Genomic DNA, 18,445 nt, shown 5'->3' on the forward strand with positions numbered 1-18,445 from the left:
AGCTGAGTAATTTTCCACATTGCCAGGGAGATGTCAGAGTTGGAACTGGAATGAAACAGCTTCCCCAAGGACACAGCTTGTTGTGCAGCCCAAGTCTTCAGTCCTATTGCAGGAATGGTGTCAGGGGTCATTGCCTTTGTCGTATCTCCTGTGTTCAGCTGTTTCTTCATGTCATGTGCAGCAAATTGAATTGGTTGAAGACTGGCATCTGTTATTCTCTGGGCATCATGGCGAGGGTGAGGTGGATCATCGACTGAATACTTCTTGCTGAGTATGGCGCAGACACTGTATCCTTGTCTTTTACACTGATGTGCAGGGTTGTTCAGTTATTTATGATGGGGATATTTGTGGAGCCCTCTCCTCCAATAAGCTGTTTATTCGTCCATCATCATTTATGACTGGATGTGTCAGCTCTGAAGAGCTACTTTCTAATGTGTTAGTCTTGGGATCATTTCTCCCTTTCAAACAGGTGTTTGTTCTGCTGGTTGGAATGTAACCAGTCAAGTGCAGTAGCGTTAATGGGTTGTCATCGGTTTTAGGTACACATGGTTCTGACCCTGGCATGTTCACCCACACTTGTAACTGAACGACATTACCATCGGCTTGATGGTAATGGTAGACTGAGGGATTATCCCGGGCAAAAAGTTACAGATTGTGATTGAAAAGAATTCTGCTGCAGCTGTGGTTTTTATTGCTAGAGCAATGTTAGGAATTCGCTTTTCTAAGTAAGTGGAGCTCGCTCTTTGAAGAGGATTTTTGACCTAGAAATGAATTAAGTGCAATAAAGAACTGGTGTGCAAAGAGGATTGAAAGACTCAGAGTTTTAGAGTCATACAGTATGCAACAGACCCTTGGCCCAACTTGTCCATGCTCACCAGGTTTCTTAATCCTATTTCTCTTTGTTTGGCCCATACCGCACTAAACCTTCCCTAATCATGTTCCCATCCAATTGTCTCTTCAATGTTGCAATTGTATTCCCCTGTACCACTTTATCTGACAGCCCATTACACACACATTCTGTCTGTGCGAAATATTTACCTCTTAGTTCTCTTAATTTTCTCTCCTCTCACCTTACATGTGTGCCCTTTGGTTTTGGAGATCTCTTCCCTGGGGAACAGACCTTGGCTATTCACACTATCCGTGCCACTCAAGATGTTATAACACTCTCGAAGTTCATTCTCAGTCTCCTACGCAAATGGGTACACATTCCCAGCCTATTCATGCTATCCTTATATCTCAGAACCCCAAGTCTCCTTCACATCATTTAAAATATTTTGTCACATTTTTCAGTTCATAACATCCTTCCGATAGCAGGACGACAAAAATTGTACTCAGTACTCCAGCTGTGGCCTTACCTTTCTCTTGAACAACCACAACATGATGTCTAATTCCAGTACTCAATGCTCTGACTAATAAAGGTAAGTGTACCTAATGCCTTGTATGCCACGATGTCTACCTGCAACTCCACTTTCAAGGAGCTAACTCCCTGCACCCCTGTGTTTCTCCGAATGACAGCACTCCCCCAGGCCCAAACGCTGACTGTAAATCTGCCCTGGTTTGTCTAACAAAATGCAACACGTCACATTTATCTACATGAAGCTCAATCTGCCAGTCCCCACCCCAGTGGCCCAGTTGATCATGATCTCATTTTCCTTTTAAATTACCTTCTCCACTGTCCATTATACCAGCAATTTCGGCGTTGTCTACAAACTTACTGTCCATGCTTCATGTATTCTCATCCAAATCATTTATAAAAATAACCAACAACAGTGTATCGAGCAGTGGTCCTTCTGGCCCACCGCTGGTCACAACAAATCTCTCCCAGTGCCCTCTGCCTCCTACTGCCAGGCCTGTTTGGTATCTGATTGGCTAGCTCTCAATGATCCCCTGTGATATAACCTTATTAACCAGTCCACTATGTGTAACCTTGTTGGGCCTCACTAAGGTCCATGTAAACAATGTATGCTGCTTTACCTTCATCTATCTTCCTGACCACCTCTTGAAACATTTCACTCAAATTTGTGAAACACAATTTCCCACGCAAAGACGTGCTGCCTAACCAAGATCAATCATTGACTTTCTAAATGCATGGATATTCTGTCTCACAGAATCTCTATAGAAAACTTGCCCATTCCTGACATCTGGCTCACCGGTCTGTAGTTCCCTGGCTTTTCGTTGCAGATTTTCTTTTTAAAATAATGTTATAACACTAGCTGACTTCCAGTCCTCCAGTGCCTCACCCGTGGTTGTCAGTCATACAAATAAAATACGAAAGAACTGTGGATGCTGTGAATCAGGAACCACGAGAAGGTACTGGGAAAGCTCAGCAGGTCAGGCAGTATCTGTGCAGAGAAACCAGAGTTAACATTTCGGATCCAGTGACCCATCCTCAGAACTCTAAGGAATGATACAATGATCTCAGCAAAGGGACCCACAATTTCTTCGCCAGCTTCCCTCAATAACCTGAAGAGGTCCTGGGTATTTTTTTATGGTTATGCATTTTCAGACCTCCAGCACTTCCTCTTCTGTAATGAGGCCTCTTTGCAAAACATCACGACATGGATTTATTTCCCTGAGTTCCCTCACTTCCATGTCTTTCGCCACAGTAAATACTGACGCGAAATATTCATGTGCGACCTCACCCGTCGAGCAGTAACAGGCTGAAAGGCAGCAGAGTGAGGGAGGTTGAGTCCTTGTGAGGAGTGTGAATCCAGCATGGCCATGCCCTTATGGACTGTGTTGTTGAACTGTTAACTGTGTTTCGGTGTTTTTCCAGCTTTATAGGAAGGTCTATAATGTTTGACATTTTAACTGGTTTTCTTTATTTTTTTTTGCTTTGTACCAAGATTCTGCACCTTAGGGAGGAGAGGAACTTTGCAACTGAGGTTGCATCACGTGCAGCGACTTGTAAACTTATCACTGTCCTCATCTGAGTACATGTGACAATAAACCTAATAAACCTAATTCATCTTATGTGGAATCACATTGGATGGCTGCCTGATTATTAAGGGGCCCTATTCACTCCCCAGTTTCTCTTTTGCCCTTAATATCCTTGTGAAATCTCTTCCTATTTTCCTTATCCGTATCAGCCAAAGTTATATCATGCCCTCTTTTTGACCTCCTGATTTCCCTAGTAAGTTTTCTCCTACACCCCGGTATACTCAAGGGATTCCATTGTTCCCAGCTGTCTATTCCTGACATATCCCTCCTTCTCTTTTCCTTGACCAGGGCCTCAATATCCCCTGTCATATCCTACTCCTACTAGCATTGCCTTTCACACTAACAGGAACACACTGTTCCTAAACTCTCATTATCTCACATTTGAAAGACTCCCATTTGCCAGATGTCCCTTCACCTGTGAACAGCTTCCGCTAAATCATCTTCTGAAAGTTCCAGCCTAATACTATCACAATGGGCCTTGCCCCAATTTATAACTTTAACTTGTGGACCAGAACATCGGATCCAGTCTCCAGGCTACACCGGACCCTATCTCCAGACCACAACTAGCCTAGTCTTCAGGCCACACTGGGCCCAGCCTCCACACCGCATAGGGCTCAGTATACAACCACACAGAGTCCAGTCTCCTGGTTACACTGGTCCCCGTCTCAAGACCGCATAGGGATCAGTCTCCAGGCTGCGCCAGGCCCAATCTCCAGCAACACTGGACCCAGTCTCCAGACTGGACTGTTCCCAGTCTCCAGACTGCACAAGTGCAGACTACAGAGCACACCGGACCCAGTCTCCAGACTGCACTGGAACATCTCCAGACAACATCGTGTCCAGTCTCAAGAAAGCAACGTGCCCAGTCTCCAGAAAGTACCGTGTCCAGTCTTCAGACTACACCGGGCCCAGTCTCTAGACCACACAAGGCCCAGTATCCAGACCGCACCATGTCCAGTCTCCAGACCACAGTGGACCCAGTCTCCAGAAAGCACTGTTTCCAGTCTACAGGCCACATCAGCCCCTGTCTCCAGGCCGCATCGGGCCCAGTCTCCAGACTACACCGGACCCTGTCTCCAGACCACAAATAGCCTAGTCTCCAGACCGCACCATGTCCAGTCTCCAGACCACACCGGGACCTATCTCCAGACCACACCGGGCCCTGTCTCCAGGTCACACAGACCCTGTCTCCAGGCCACACCGGACCTTGTCTCCAGGCTGCAACTAGCCCAGTCTCCTGGCTGCACTGGGCCCAGTTTCCAGACCGCATAGGGCTTAGGCTCCAGAGAGCACGCATCAGTTTCCAGGCCACACCGGACCTTGTCTCCAGACTGTCACCAGCCCTGTCTCCAGTCTGCACTGGGACCAGTGTCCTGGCTGCAATGGGCCCAGTCTCCAGGCTGCGGCAGGCCCAGTCTCCACACAACACTGGAACCAGTCTCCAGACAGGACAGTGTCCACTCTCCAAACTGCACTGGTCCAGACTACAGAGCACACTGGGCCCAGTCTCTAGACTACACTGGGCCCAGTCTTCAGATCGCTTAGGGCTCAGGCTCCAGAGTGCACGTATCCAGTCTCCAGGCCACACCGGACCTTGTCTCCAGACTGCCACCAGCCCAGTCTCCAGTCCACACTGGGGCCAGTGTTCTGGTTGCAATGGGCCCAGTCTCCAGGTAGCGCCAGGCCGAGTCTCCAGACTGGACTGTGCCCACTCTTCAGACTGCACCGTTCCAGACTATAGAGCACACCCAGCCCAGTCCCCAGAATATACCATGTTCATTGTCCAGAACAAAGCAGAACCAGTCTCCAGAAAGCACCGTGTCCAGTCTCCAGGCCACACTGGACCCTGTCTCCAGACCGCAACTAGCCTAGTCTTTAGGCCGCACAGGTCCTACCCTCCAGACCACACAGGGCCCAGTCTCCAGGCTGTGCCAGGCCCACTCTCCAGCAACACTGGACCCAGTCTCCACACTGCACTGGTCCAAACCACAAAGCTTACTGGGCCCAATTTCCAGAAAACACCATGGCCAGTCTCCAGGCCACACCGGTCCTTGTCTCCAGACCAGCATCAGCCCAGTCTCCAGTCCTCACAGGGCCCAGTTTCCTGATTCCTGAAGGAGGGCTCATGCCTGAAACGTTGATTCTCCTGCTCCTTGGATGCTGCCTAATCTGCTGCGCTTTTTCAGCAACACATTTTCAGCTCTTATCTCCAGCACCTGCAGTCCTCACTTTCTTCCAGGCCACACTGGGCCTAGTCTCCAGACGGCGACTAGCCCAGACCTCTGGTTGCACTGGGCCCAGTCTCCAGACTGCATAGGGTTTAGTCTCCAGAAATCACCATGTTGAGTCTCCAGGCTACACCGGTCCTTGTCTGCAGACCACCACTAGCCCAGTCTCCAGTCCGTGCTGGGCCCAGTCTCCTGGCTGCACTGGGCCCAGTCTCCAGACCGCATAGGGCTCAGACTCCAGGCTGCGCCAGGAACAGTCTACAGGCAACACTGGACCCAGTCTCCAGACAGGACTGTGCCCAGTCTCCAGACTGCGCCGATCCAGATTACAGAGCACACCGGGCCCAGTCTCCAGATCGCAACAAGCCCATTCTTAAGCCTGTACTGGGCCCAGTCTCCAGACCGCACCGGGGCCCAGTCTCCAGACTGTAAAGTGCACAGTCTCCAGACAACACTGAGCAGAATCTCCAGAACGCACCAGGCCCAGTCTCCAGACTGTCAGATGACCAGTCTCCAGACCGTACCAGCACCAGCCTCCAGGCTGCATAGGTTTCAGTCTCCAGGCGACACTTGGCCCAATCTCCAGACCACACCGTGCCCAATCTCCAGATCACACCGGGCCTAATCTCCAGCCCACACCGGGCCCAATCTCCAGACCACACCGGGCCCAATCTCCAGACCACACCGGGCCCAATCTCCAGACTACACCTGGCTTGTCGCCAGACCACACCGAGCCCAATCTCCAGACCACACCGGGCCCAATCTCCAGACTACACCTGGCCTAGTCGCCAGACCACACCGGGCCCAGTCTCCAGACTTCACCGGGCCCTGTCTCCAGACCGCCCCATGCCCAGTCTTCAGGCCGCACTGCACCCAGTCTCCATACTTCACCAGGTCCAGTCTACAAACTGCACCAGGCACAATCTCTAGGTCGCACAGGGCATAGTCTCCAGTCTGCTCAGGCCCCTGTATCCAGAATACAGCCGGCCAAGTCTCCAGATGGCAAATAAACCAGTGTCCTGATCGCATAGGGCCCAGTTTCCAAATCGCACCAGACCTAGTCTCCAAACTGCACCGGGTCCAGTTTCCAGTCTCCAGACCCAGTCTCCTGGCTGCACTGGACCCATTCTCCCGACCGCACCACGCACAGTCTCCTAGCTGCACTGGGCCCAGTCTCCAGACTGGGTAAAAACAATGACTGCAGATGCTGGAAACCAGATTCTGGATTAGTGGTGCTGGAAGAGCACAGCAGTTCAGGCAGCATCCAAAGAGCAGCGAAATCGACGTTTCGAGCAAAAGCCCGGGCAAAAGCCCGCCTCAGGCGACTAACTGTGTAGAGTTTGCACGTTCTCTCCGTGTGTGCGTGGGTTTCCTCCGGGTGCTCCGGTTTCCTCCCACAGTCCAATGATGTGCAGGTCAGGCGAATTGGCCATGCTAAATTGCCCATAGTGTTAGGTAAGGGGTAAATGTATGGGTGGGTTGCGCTTCGGCGGGTCGGTGTGGACTTGTTGGGCCGAAGGGCCTGTTTCCACACTGTAATGTAATGTAATCTAATCTAATCTCATCTAATCTAAACTAATACGCCCGAAACATCGATTTTGGTGCTCTTTGGATGCTGCCTGAACTGCTGTGCTCTTCCAGCACCACTAATCCAGTCTCCAGACTGCACCACGTCCAGTCTCCTGGCTGCACTGGGCCCAGTCTCCAGACCGCATAGGGCTGTCTCCAGGCAACACTGGACCAAGTCCCCAGACCGGACTGTGCCAGTCTCCAAACTGCACCAGTGCAGACTACAGAGCACTCTGGGCACAGTCTCCAGACTGTACCGGAACAGTCTCCAGAAAGCACCTTGTGCAGCCTCCAGACCACACCGGGTCCATTCTCCAGAAAGCACTGTGTATCGTCTCCAGGCCGCAGCAGACCCTGTCTCCAGATCGCAAGTAGCCCAGTCTCATGGCTGCACTGGGCCCAGTCTACAGAACGCATAGGGCTTCGTCCCCAGAGAGCATGTATCCAGTCTGGAGGCCACTAGCCCAGTCTCCAGTCCGCATCAGGCTCAGGCTCCAGTCTGTGCCAGGCCCAGTCTCCAGACTGAACTGTGCCCAGTCTCCAGACTGCATCGGTGCAGACTACAGAGAACACTGGCCCAGTCTCCAGACTGCACCAGAACATTCTCGAGACCACACTGGGTCCAGTCTCCAGACCACATTGGACCCAAGTCTCCAGAATGCACTGGGACCAGTCTCCAGATCGCAACAGGCCCATTCTTCAGACCGTACTGGGCCCAGTCTCCAGAATCCACCAGACCGAGTCTCTAGACCGTATCTATCGATGTCATCAGGCCGCACTGTGCTCAGCTTCCAGACCGCATCGAGCCGGTCTCCAGGCCGCAATGCCCCGAGCCTCCAGATGGCATACTGCTCAGTCTCCAGACCACACTGAGCAAACTCTCCAGACTGCAAACGATCGAATCTCCAGACTGCACCAGGCCCAGTCTCCAGATAACACCAGGACCAGTCTCTAGACAGTACTGGGACCAATCTCCAGACTGCACCGGGCCCACATTCCAAACCATGCAGGGCTAAGTCTCCAGATTGCACCGGGCCCGGTTTCCAGACCACACAGGGCTCTGTCCTCAGGCTGCGCTGATCCCAGTCTCCAGGCATCACTGTATCCAGACTCCGGACCGCACTGGGCCCAGTCTTCAGACTGTAAAGTGCCCAGTGGCCAGACCGAAAACGGGACCATTCTTCAGGCCACACTGGGCATAACCTCCACATGGCACTGAGTCCTGTGTCCAGGCCGCAATGGAATCTGCCTCCAGACCACAGAGAGCTCAGTCACAAATTGTACTGGGCCCTGTCACCAGGCCACATTGGGCCCTGTCTCCAGACTGAACCGGCCCTGTCTCCAAAGTGCACCCGGCCCAGTGTCGAGACCGCACCAGGCCCAGTCTCCTGACCACACCGTGTCCAGACTCCAGACCACACCGTGCCAAGTCTCCAGACAGCACCGTGCACAGATTCCAGACTGCACCATGTACAAACTCCAGACCACATCTGGCCCAGTCTCCAGAATGCACTCTGTCCAGTGTCCAGGCCAAACCGGACCTTGTCTCCAGACTGCAACTAGACCAGTCTTCAGACTGCACAGGGTCCAGTCTACTGACCCCACCTGGCCTAGTCTCCAGACTCCACTAGGCCCAGTCTCCTGGCTACACTGGGCCCAGTCTCCAGACCACATAGAGCTCAGTCTCCAGGCTTGCCGCCCAATCTCCAGGTAACACTGGACCAAGTCTCCAGACTGGACTGTGCCCAGTCTCCAGATTGCACCTGAATGGTCTCCAGACCACACCGTGTCTAGTCTCCAGACTACACCGTGTCCAGTCTCCGGACCTCACCGAGTCCAGTCTTCAGAGAGCACTGTGTCCAGACTCCAGGCCACACCGGACCCTGTCTCCCGACCGTCACTAGCCCAGTCTCCAGTCCGCAGCAGGCCCAGTCTCCAAAAGGCACTGGGCCCAATCTCCAGACGGCAACGGGTCCATTCTCGAGACCTAACTGGGCCCGCTCTCCATACTGCACCGGGTCAAGTCTCCAGACCGTACTGGGCCCAGTCTCCAGAATGCACCAGACCGAGTCTCTATACCGCATCTAGCTATGTCTTCAGGCTGCACTGGGCTCAGTCTCCAGGCCACACAGTGCCCAGTCTCCAGACTCACTGGGCCCAGTTTACAGACTACTCGGTGCCCAGTCTCCAGATCACATCGGGCCCAGTTTACAGACTGCATTGCGCCCAGTCTCCAGACAGTACTGCCCCCAGTCTCCTGGCTGCAATGGGCCCAGTCTCCAGAATGCACGAGACCGAGTCTCCAGACTACATCCAGCTGTGTCTTCAGGCCGCACTGGGCCCAAGTTCCAGACACAACAAGCCCCGTCTCCAGGCCGGAATGTGCCGAGCCTCCAGATGGCATGGAGCTTAGTCTCCAGTACAGACTGAGCAAAATCTCAGGACTGCAAAGGGCCTAGTCTCCAGACTGTTTCGGGTCCAGTCTCCAGACCACACCAGTCCCTGTCTCTAGAATGCACCGGGCCGAGTCTCCACACCACAACGCGCCCAGTCTCTAGACCACACTGAGCAGAATCTCCAGACCGCAGCAGGCCGAATCTCCAGACTGTAAGACGCCCAGTGTCCAGACTGCACTGGCTTAATCTCCAGACTACACTTGGCCCCGTCTCCAGAACACACCGGGCCCCCTCTCCAGACCGCCACATGACCAGTCTTCACACCGCACTGCACCGGGCCCAGTACCCTGATCACATCAGGCCAAGTCTCCAGACCATACAGAGCAAACTATCCAGACCACAACGGGCGCAATCTCCAGACTGCAATGGGCTCTGTTTCCAGTCTCCAGATTGCACCATGACCAGTCACCAGACCACACCGGGCCCTGTCTCCAGGCCGCACCGGTCCAGGTCTCTATGACAGACTGTGCCCAGTCTCCAGGCCACACTGGGCCGAGTCTCCAGACCACATGGAGCCCACTATCCAGACCGCACAAGGCCCATTCTCCAGGCTGTACTTGGCCCAGTCTCCAGACTGCACTGTACCCACTCTCCAGACCGAGCCCAGTCTTAGACTGAACTGGACCCTGTCTCCAGGGCGCAACACACCCAGTCTTCAGACTGCACGGACCCAGTCTCCAGACCGCACCAGACCCAGTCTCCAGACCACACTGGGCTCAGTCTTCAGATCTGACCCAATCTCCAGGCCACATGGAGCCCACTATCCAGACCTGAACGAGCCGATTCTCCAGACTGTACGGGGCCCAGTCTCCAGAATGCACCAGGCTCAGTCTCCAGACTGCAACTAGCCCAGTCTCCAGGCCGAACTGGGCCCAGTCTCCAGACTGCACTATTCCCAGTCTCCAGACTGGGCCCGGTCTCCAGACTACACCATGCCCAGTCTCCAGACTGCACCGGGTCCAGGCTCCAGACCGCACTGGGGTCAGTCTTCAGGCCTCACCCTGCCCAGTATCCATGCCACGCCGGGCCCAGTATCGAGGCCACACCGGGCCCCGTCTGTAAACCGCACCGGGCCCATTCTCCAGACTGTACGGGTCCCAGTCTCCAGAATGTACCAGGCCCAGTCTCCAGACTGCAACGAGCCCAGTCTCCAGGTTGCTCTGCGCCCAGGCTCCTTACAGCACCGAGCCCTGTCTCCAGTACACATTGGGCCCAGTCTGCAGACAGGCCCGGACCCATTCTCCAGGGCGCAACTCTCCCAGTCTCCAGACTGCACCAAACCACGTGTCCAGGCCATACCGGATCCATTCTCCACGCCACACCGGGCCCAGTCCCCAGACCGTACTGGACCAAGTCTCCAGACCGCACCGGGCCCGGCTCAGTCTCCTGACCACACCGGGATCAGTCTCCAGACCACACCGGGCCCAGTCTCCAGACTGGGTCCAGTCTCCAGGCCACACTGGACCCAGTCTCCAGACGGTACTGGACCAAGTCTCCAGACCGCACCGTGCCCAGTCTCCAGACCACACCGGGCCCACTTTCCAGACCACACTGGGCCCAGTCTCCAGACAAGTCTGGGCTCAGTCTCCAGACTGCACCGGACCGAGTTTCCAGACCACACCTGACCCTGTCTTCAGGCCGCACCAGGCTAGTCTCCAGGCCATACCGGGCCCAGTCTCCAGGCTACACCGAGACCAGTCTCCAGACCGCACCGGACCCAGTCTCCAGGCCACACCGGACCCTGTCTCCAGGCCGTACCAGGCTCGTCTCCAGGCCACGCCAGGCCCAGTCTCCAGGCCACACTGGGTCCAGTCTCCACGCCACACAGGACCTAGTCTCCAGACCGCACCGGGCCCAGTCTCCAGACTGCACCAGGCTAGTCTCCAGGCCACACCGGGCCTAGTCTCCAGACCGCACCGGACCCAGTCTCCAGAGCAGAACAGACCAGTCTCCAAGCTGCAACAGGGTCCGTCTCCAGGCCAAACCGGGCCCAGTCTCCAGTCCACACCGGGCTCAGTCTCCAGTCCACACCAGGCCCAGTCTCCAGACCACACTGGGCCCAGTCTCTAGACGACACCAGACCAGTCTGCAGGCCACACTGGGCCCAGTCTCCAGGCCACAGTGGGCCCAGTCTCCATGCCTCAGCATTTCCAGTTCACAAGCCACTCTGCTTGAAATTTTGAGGCCCCATTTCGCCACATCAGCCTCTTCCATTCTAGGACACTTCTAACATTTACATTTGTAAAAGTTTGGGAAGAAAACAGCCCTCCGATAAACAGAAGAAAGAAAAAAAGACACAATGAGTGAGTGGAATTGAAAAACGACACAATTTGCGAGTTGAACGGAAGAGTTTCAGCTGGAAGATTTCTACCCTGCCACCATATTTAGGACATGTCACATCGGTTGGTTTTCTCAAAGAATTCTGTTGGAGACTAAGCAGTTTTGTCTGATTGCTTGGAGTGCTGTCCCTCAGATAGGAACATGCCCATTGCTGGTCCGTAAGATGCAGTTGAGTTTGTTTCAGGACATTACAATCCATTCTCACTGAAATTTGGAAGAGTACATCACAAAACATGGAAAGTTAGAGCAAGTGAAATATAATTCATCTCAGCCTCTTCCAATGGATTTTCCTCAGAGAGGCATGGACACACTTGCACTGCTGTGGTTGCATAGCTTCAGGTGCAGGACAAATATCTCGTCCGGGTTTATATGTCAATGCACTGCTGTGGTCTGCACAGCTCCCCGAGCTGGACAGATATCTAGTCCGTGTTTATCGACCAATACACTGCTCTGGTCTGCACAGTTCCCCATGCTGGAGAGATATCTAGTCTGTGTTTATAGATCAATGCACTGCTGTGGTCTGCACAGTTCCCTGTGCTGGATAAATATCTAGTCCGGGTTTATAGATCAATGCACTGCTGTAGTCTGCACAGCTCCCTATGCTGGACAGATATCTAGTCCGGTTTTATCGATCAATGCCCTGCTGTGGTCCGCACAGCGCCCCGTGCTGGTCAGATATCGAGACCGGGTTTAAAGATCAATGCCCTGCTGCGGTCTGCACAGCTCCCCGTGCTGGACAGCTATCTAGACCGGCATAATAGATCAATGCACTGCTGTAATCTGCGCAGCTCACCGTGCTGGTCAGATATCTAGTCCGTGTTAAAAGATCAATGCACTGCTGAGGTCTGCACTGCTCCACGTGCTGGACAGACATCTAGACGGGATTTATAGATCAATGCACTGCTGTGGTCTGCACTGCTCCACGTGCTGGACAGACACCTAGTCCGGGTTTATAGATCAATGCACTGCTGAGGTCTGCACAGCTCCCCGTGCTGGATAGACATCTAGTCCGGATTTATAGATCAATGCACTGCTGTGGTCTACACAGCTCTGCTTGCTGGACAGTTACCTATAACGGGATTATACATCAAGGCACTGCCGTCGTCTGCAAAGCTCCCCGTGCTGGACAGATATCTTGACCGGGTTTAAAGATCAATGCAGTGCTGTGGTCTGCATGGCTCACGGTGCTGGACAGATATCTAGTCCTGGATTAAATATCAATACACTGCTGTGGTCTGCACAGCTCTCTGTGCTGGACAGATATCGAGTCCGGAGTTATAAATCAATGCATTGCTCCCCTTGCTGGACAGGTATCTAGTCCATGTTTATAGAACAATGCACTGCTCTGATCTGCACAGTTCACCGTGTTGGACAGATATCTCGGTAAAAAAAAAAATGACTGCAGATGTTGGAAGCCAGATTTTGGATTAGTGGTGTTGGAAGAGCACAGCTGTCCAGGCAGCATCCTCGGAGCAGTATAATCCGGGTTTATAGATCAATGCTCTGCTGTGAACTGCTCAACTCCCCGTGCTGGACAGATGTCTCGTCTGTGTTTATGGATCAATGCATTGCTGTGGTCTGCACAGCTCCCTGTGCTGGACAGATATCTTGTCTGGGTTTACAGATCAATGCACTGCGCTTCTCTGCACAGCTCCCCGTGCTGGACAGATATCTAGTTCGGTGTTGTAGATCAATGCCCCGCTGTGGTCTGCAAAGCTCCCCGTGCTGGACAGATATCTCGACCGTGTTTATAGATCAATGCACTGCTGTTGTCTGCGCATCTCCCTGTGCTCGACAGATATCTCGTCCGTGTTTATAGATCAATGCACTGCTGTGGTCTGCACAGCTCCAGGTGCTGGACAGATATCAAGTCCATGTTTATAGATCAATGCACTGCTGTTGTCTGCACAGCTCCCCGTGCTGGACAGATATCTAGACCGGCTTTATAAGATCAATGCACTGCTGTTGTCTGCACAGCTATCCGTGCTGGACAGATATCTCGACCGTGTTTATAGATCAATGCATTGCTGTGGTCTGCGCATCTCCCTGTGCTGGACAGATATCTCGTCCGTGTTACAGATCAATGCACTGGCGTGATCTGCATAGCTCCCTATGCTGGACAGATATCTCGTCCGGAGTTATAGATCAATGCATTGCTGTTGTCTGCACAGTTCCCCATGCTGGACATATGTCTAGTCCATGTTTATAGAACAATGCACTGCTATGATCTGCACAGTTTACCGTGTTGGACAGATAGCTCGGTAAAAAGGTGACTGCAGATGCAGGATGCCAGATTTTTGATTAGTGGTGTTGGAAGAGCTCAGCAGTTCAGGCAGCATACTAGGAGCAGTGTCGTTCGGGATTATAGATCAATTCACTGCTGTGGTCTGCACAGCTCGCCGTGTTGGACAGGTATCCAGTCCGGGTTTATAGATTAATGCCCTGCAGTGGTCGGCGCAGCTCCCCTTGCTGGACAGATATCTAGTGTGAGGTGATAGATCAATGCAATGCTGTGGTCTGCACAGCTCCGCGTGCTGAACAGTTACCTAGACCGGGTTTATCGATCAATGCACCGCTGTGGTCTGCAAAGCTCGCCGAGCTGGGCAGATATCGAGTCCGTGTTTATAGATCAATGCAGTGCTGTGGTCTGCACAGCTCCCCGTGCTGGACAGTTAAATCGTCTGGGTCATTAGATGAATTTTTTGCTGTGGTTTGCACAACCTCTCGTGCTGGAAACATATCTCGTCCGTGTTTATAGATCAATGCACTGCTATGGTCTGCATAGCTCCCCATGCTGGACAGATATCTAGTCCGGGTTTATACATCAATGCACTGCTATGGTCCGGAAAGCCCCCGTGAAGGAGAGATATCTAGTCCGTGTTTATATATCAATGCACTGCTGTAGTCTGCACATCTCCCAGTGCTGCACAGATATCTAGTCTGGGTTTATAGATCAATGCCCTGTTGTGATCTGCAAAGCTCCCCGTGCACGACAGATATCGAGTCTGGGTGTTTCAATCAATGCACTGCTGTGGTCTGCACAGCTCCCCGTGCTGGACAGATATATAGTTCGAATTTATAGATCAATGCACTGCTGTGGTCTGCACATCTTCCCGTGCTGGACAGATATCTAGTCCGTATTTATCGACCAATGCACTGCTCTGGTCAGTTTAGCTCCCCGTGCTGGATATGTATATATATCCTGGATTTAGGCCAATGCACTGCTCTGTTAACACAGCTTCCCGTGCTGGACAGATATCGAGTCCGTATTTATCGACCAATGCACTGCTCTGGTCAGTTTAGCTCCCCGTGCTAGATATGTATATATATCCTGGATTATAGATCAATGCACTGCTGTGGTCTGCACATCTTCCCGTGCTGGACAGATATCTAGTCCGTATTTATCGACCAATGCACTGCTCTGGTCAGTTTAGCTCCCCGTGCTGGATATGTATATATATCCTGGATTATAGGCCAATGCACTGCTCTGGTCGGCACAGCTCCCCGTGCTGGACAGCTATAAAAGGAATAAAAGAATGACTTGGGTAGGAATGGGTCCAGTCAAGTATAGTAGTGGGAAGTTGCGTGTGAAAGCTGAAGAGATTGGGGAGGTACTGAATGAATACTTTTCGTCAGTATTCACTTAGGAACAGGACGTTGTTGCAGATGTGAACACTGAGTCACAATTAATTAGAATGGACGGCTTTGAGGTATGTCGGGAAGAGTTATTGGAAATTCTGGAAAGGATGAAAATAGATACGTCTCCTGGGCATAATGGCATTTATCCTCGGATTCTCTGGAAAGCAAGGGAGGAGATTGCAGAGCCACTGGCCTTGATTTTTATGTCCTCGTTGTCCACAGGAGTAGTGCCAGAAGGCTGGATGCTAGCAAATGTGTTTCCCTTGTTCAAGAAGGGGAGTAGGGATAACCCTAGTAATTATAGGCTGGTGAGTCTCACTTCTGTTGTGGGCAAACTCTTAGAGAGAATTGTAAGGGATAGGATTTATGAACATCTGGATAGGAATAATGTGATCAAGGATAGTCAGAATGATTTTGTGAAGGGCAGGTGGTGCCTCACAAACCTTATTGAATTCTTCGAGAAGGTGACTAAGGAGGTGGATGAGGGGAAAGCGGTAGATGTGGTGTATATGGATTTTAGTAAGACGTTTGATAAGATTCCCCATGGTAGGCTACTGCAAAAAATACGGGGGTATGGCATTGAGGGGGCGTTGGAGGGTTGGATTAGGAATTGGCTGGCTGGAAGAAGACAGAGAGTAGTAGTTGATGGTAAATGTTCATCTAAGAGTGCCGTTACTCGCGGTGTTCCGCAAGGATCTGTTTTGGGACCATTGCTGTTTGTCATTTTTATAAATGACCTGGAGGAGGGGCTAGAAGGATGGGTGAGCAAGTTTGCAGATGATACGAAAGTCGGTGGAGTTGTTGACAGTGAGGAAGGATGTGTCAGGTTACAGCGGGATATAGATAGGCTGCAGAGCTGGGCAGAAAATTGGCAAATGGAGTTCAATAGAGATAAGTGTGAGGTGATTCACTTTGATAAGAGTAACAAAAAGATGGGGTACTGGGCTGATGGTCGGATACTTGGTAGTGTGGATGAGCAGAGGGATCTTGGTGTCCATGTACACAGATCTCTGAAAGTTGCCACCCAGGTAAATAGTGCTGTGAAGAAGGCATATGGCGTACTGGCTTTTATTGGTAGAGGAATTGAGATCCAGAGTCCTGAGGTCATGTTGCAGTTGTATAGGACTCTGGTGCGGCCGCATATGGAGTATTGTGTGCAGTTGTAATCGCCATACTATAGGAAGGATGTGGAGGCACTGAAACAGGTGCAAAGGAGGTTTACCAGGATGTTGCCTGGTATGGTAGGAAGATCGTATAAGGAACGGTTGAGGCACTTGGGGCTGTTTTCATTGGAGAAAAGAAGGTTTAGGGGTGACTTGATAGAGGTGTACAAGATGATTAGGGGTTTAGATAGGGTTGACCATGAGAACATTTTGCCACGTATGGGGTCAGCTATTACGAGGGGGCATAGCTTTAAATTAAGGGGTGTTAGGTATCGGACAGATGTTAGGGGTAGATTCTTTACTCAGCGAGTCGTGAGTTCATGGAATGCCCTGCCAGTAGCAGTGGTGGACTCTCCCTCTTTATGGGCATTGAAGCGGGCATTGGATAGGCTTATGGATGATAGTGGGCTAGTGTAGGTTAGGTGGGCTTGGAACGGCGCAACATCGAGGGCCAAAGGGCCTGTACTGCGCTATATTCTTCTACGTTCTATGTTCTATATGTTCTATCTAGCCCGGGGTTACAGATCAATTCACTGCTCTGCTCTGCACAGCTCCCCGTCCTGGACAGATGTGTAGACTGCGTTTATAATTCAATGCATTGCTGTGGTCTGCGCATTTCCCTGTGCTGGACAGATATCCCGTCCGTGTTTATAGATCAATGAACTGCTGTGGTCTGCACAGCTCCAGGTGCTGGACAGATATCTAGTCCATGTTTATAGATAAATGCACTGCTGTGGTCTGCACAGCTCCCCGTGCTGAACAGATATCTGTTCGGGGTTTAGAGATCAATGCACTGCTGTGGTCTGCACAGCTCACCGTGCTGGACAGATATCTTGTCCGGGGTTATAGATCAATGTACTGCTGTGGTCTGCATAGCTCCCGTGCTGGGCCGATATATTGTCCATGTTTATAGATCAATGCACTGCTGTGGTCTGCACAGATCCGCATGGTGGACAGATACCTCGACCGGGTTTATAGAACAATGCACTGCTGTGATCTGTACAGCTTACCGTGTTGGACAGATATCTCGGTCAAAACAAAAGACTGCAGATGCTGGAAACCAGTTTTTGGATTAGTGGTGTTGGAAGAGCACAGCAGTTCAGGCCGCATCCGAGGAGCAGTATAGTCCGGATTTATAGATCTATGCACTGCTGTGGACTGCATAGCTCCCCGTGCTGGACAGATACCTAGTCCGTGTTTATAGATCAATGCACTGCTGTGGTCTGCACAGCTCCCCCTGCTGGACAGATATCTAGTCCGGGTTTATAGATTAATGCCCTGCAGGGGTCTGCGCAGCTCCCCTTGCTGGACAGATATCTCGACTGGGTTTATCGATCAATGCACTGCTGTGGTCTGCTCAGCTCCCCGTGCTGGACAGATATCTAGTCTGAGGTTATAGATCAATGCACTGCTGTGGTCTGCACATGTCCGCGTGCTGAACAGTATCCTTGACCGGGTTTATAGATCAATGCACTGCTGTGGTCTGCACAGCTTCCCGTGCTGGACAGAAAACTCGTCTGGGAGTATAGATCAGTGCACTGCTGTGGTCTGCACAGCTCCCCTTTCTGGACAGATATCCAGTCCGTGTTAATAGATCAATGCACTGCAGAGGTCTGCACAGCTCCCCGTGCTGGACAGATACCTAGCCTGGGTTTATGCAGCAATGCACTGCTGTGGCCTGCACAGCTCCCCGTGCTGGTCAGATACCTAGTCCGTGTTTATAGATCAATGCAATACTGTTGTCTGCACAGCTCCCCGTGCTGGACAGATATCTAGTCCGGGTTTATAGATTAATGCCCTGCAGGTGTCTGCGCAGCTCCCCTTGCTGGACCGATATCTCGACCGGGTTTATCGATCAATGCACTGCTGTGGTCTGCATAGCTCCCCGTGCTGGACAGATATCTGATGTGAGGTTATAGATCAATGCACTGCTGAGGTCTGCACAGCTCCCCCTACTGGACAGATACTTTGCCTGGGTTTATACATCAATGCACTGCTGTGGTCAGCACAACTCCCCGTGCTGGACAGATATCTCGATCGGGTTTCTCGATCAATGCACTGCTGTGGTCCGCACAGCTCCCCGTGCTTGACAGATATCTAGTCCGTGTTT

This window comes from Chiloscyllium plagiosum, unplaced genomic scaffold (genome assembly GCF_037043375.1).
Source record: "Chiloscyllium plagiosum isolate Xiang-an unplaced genomic scaffold, Cpla_swu_hap1 HiC_scaffold_45, whole genome shotgun sequence".
NCBI classification, from domain to species: Eukaryota; Metazoa; Chordata; class Chondrichthyes; order Orectolobiformes; family Hemiscylliidae; genus Chiloscyllium; species Chiloscyllium plagiosum.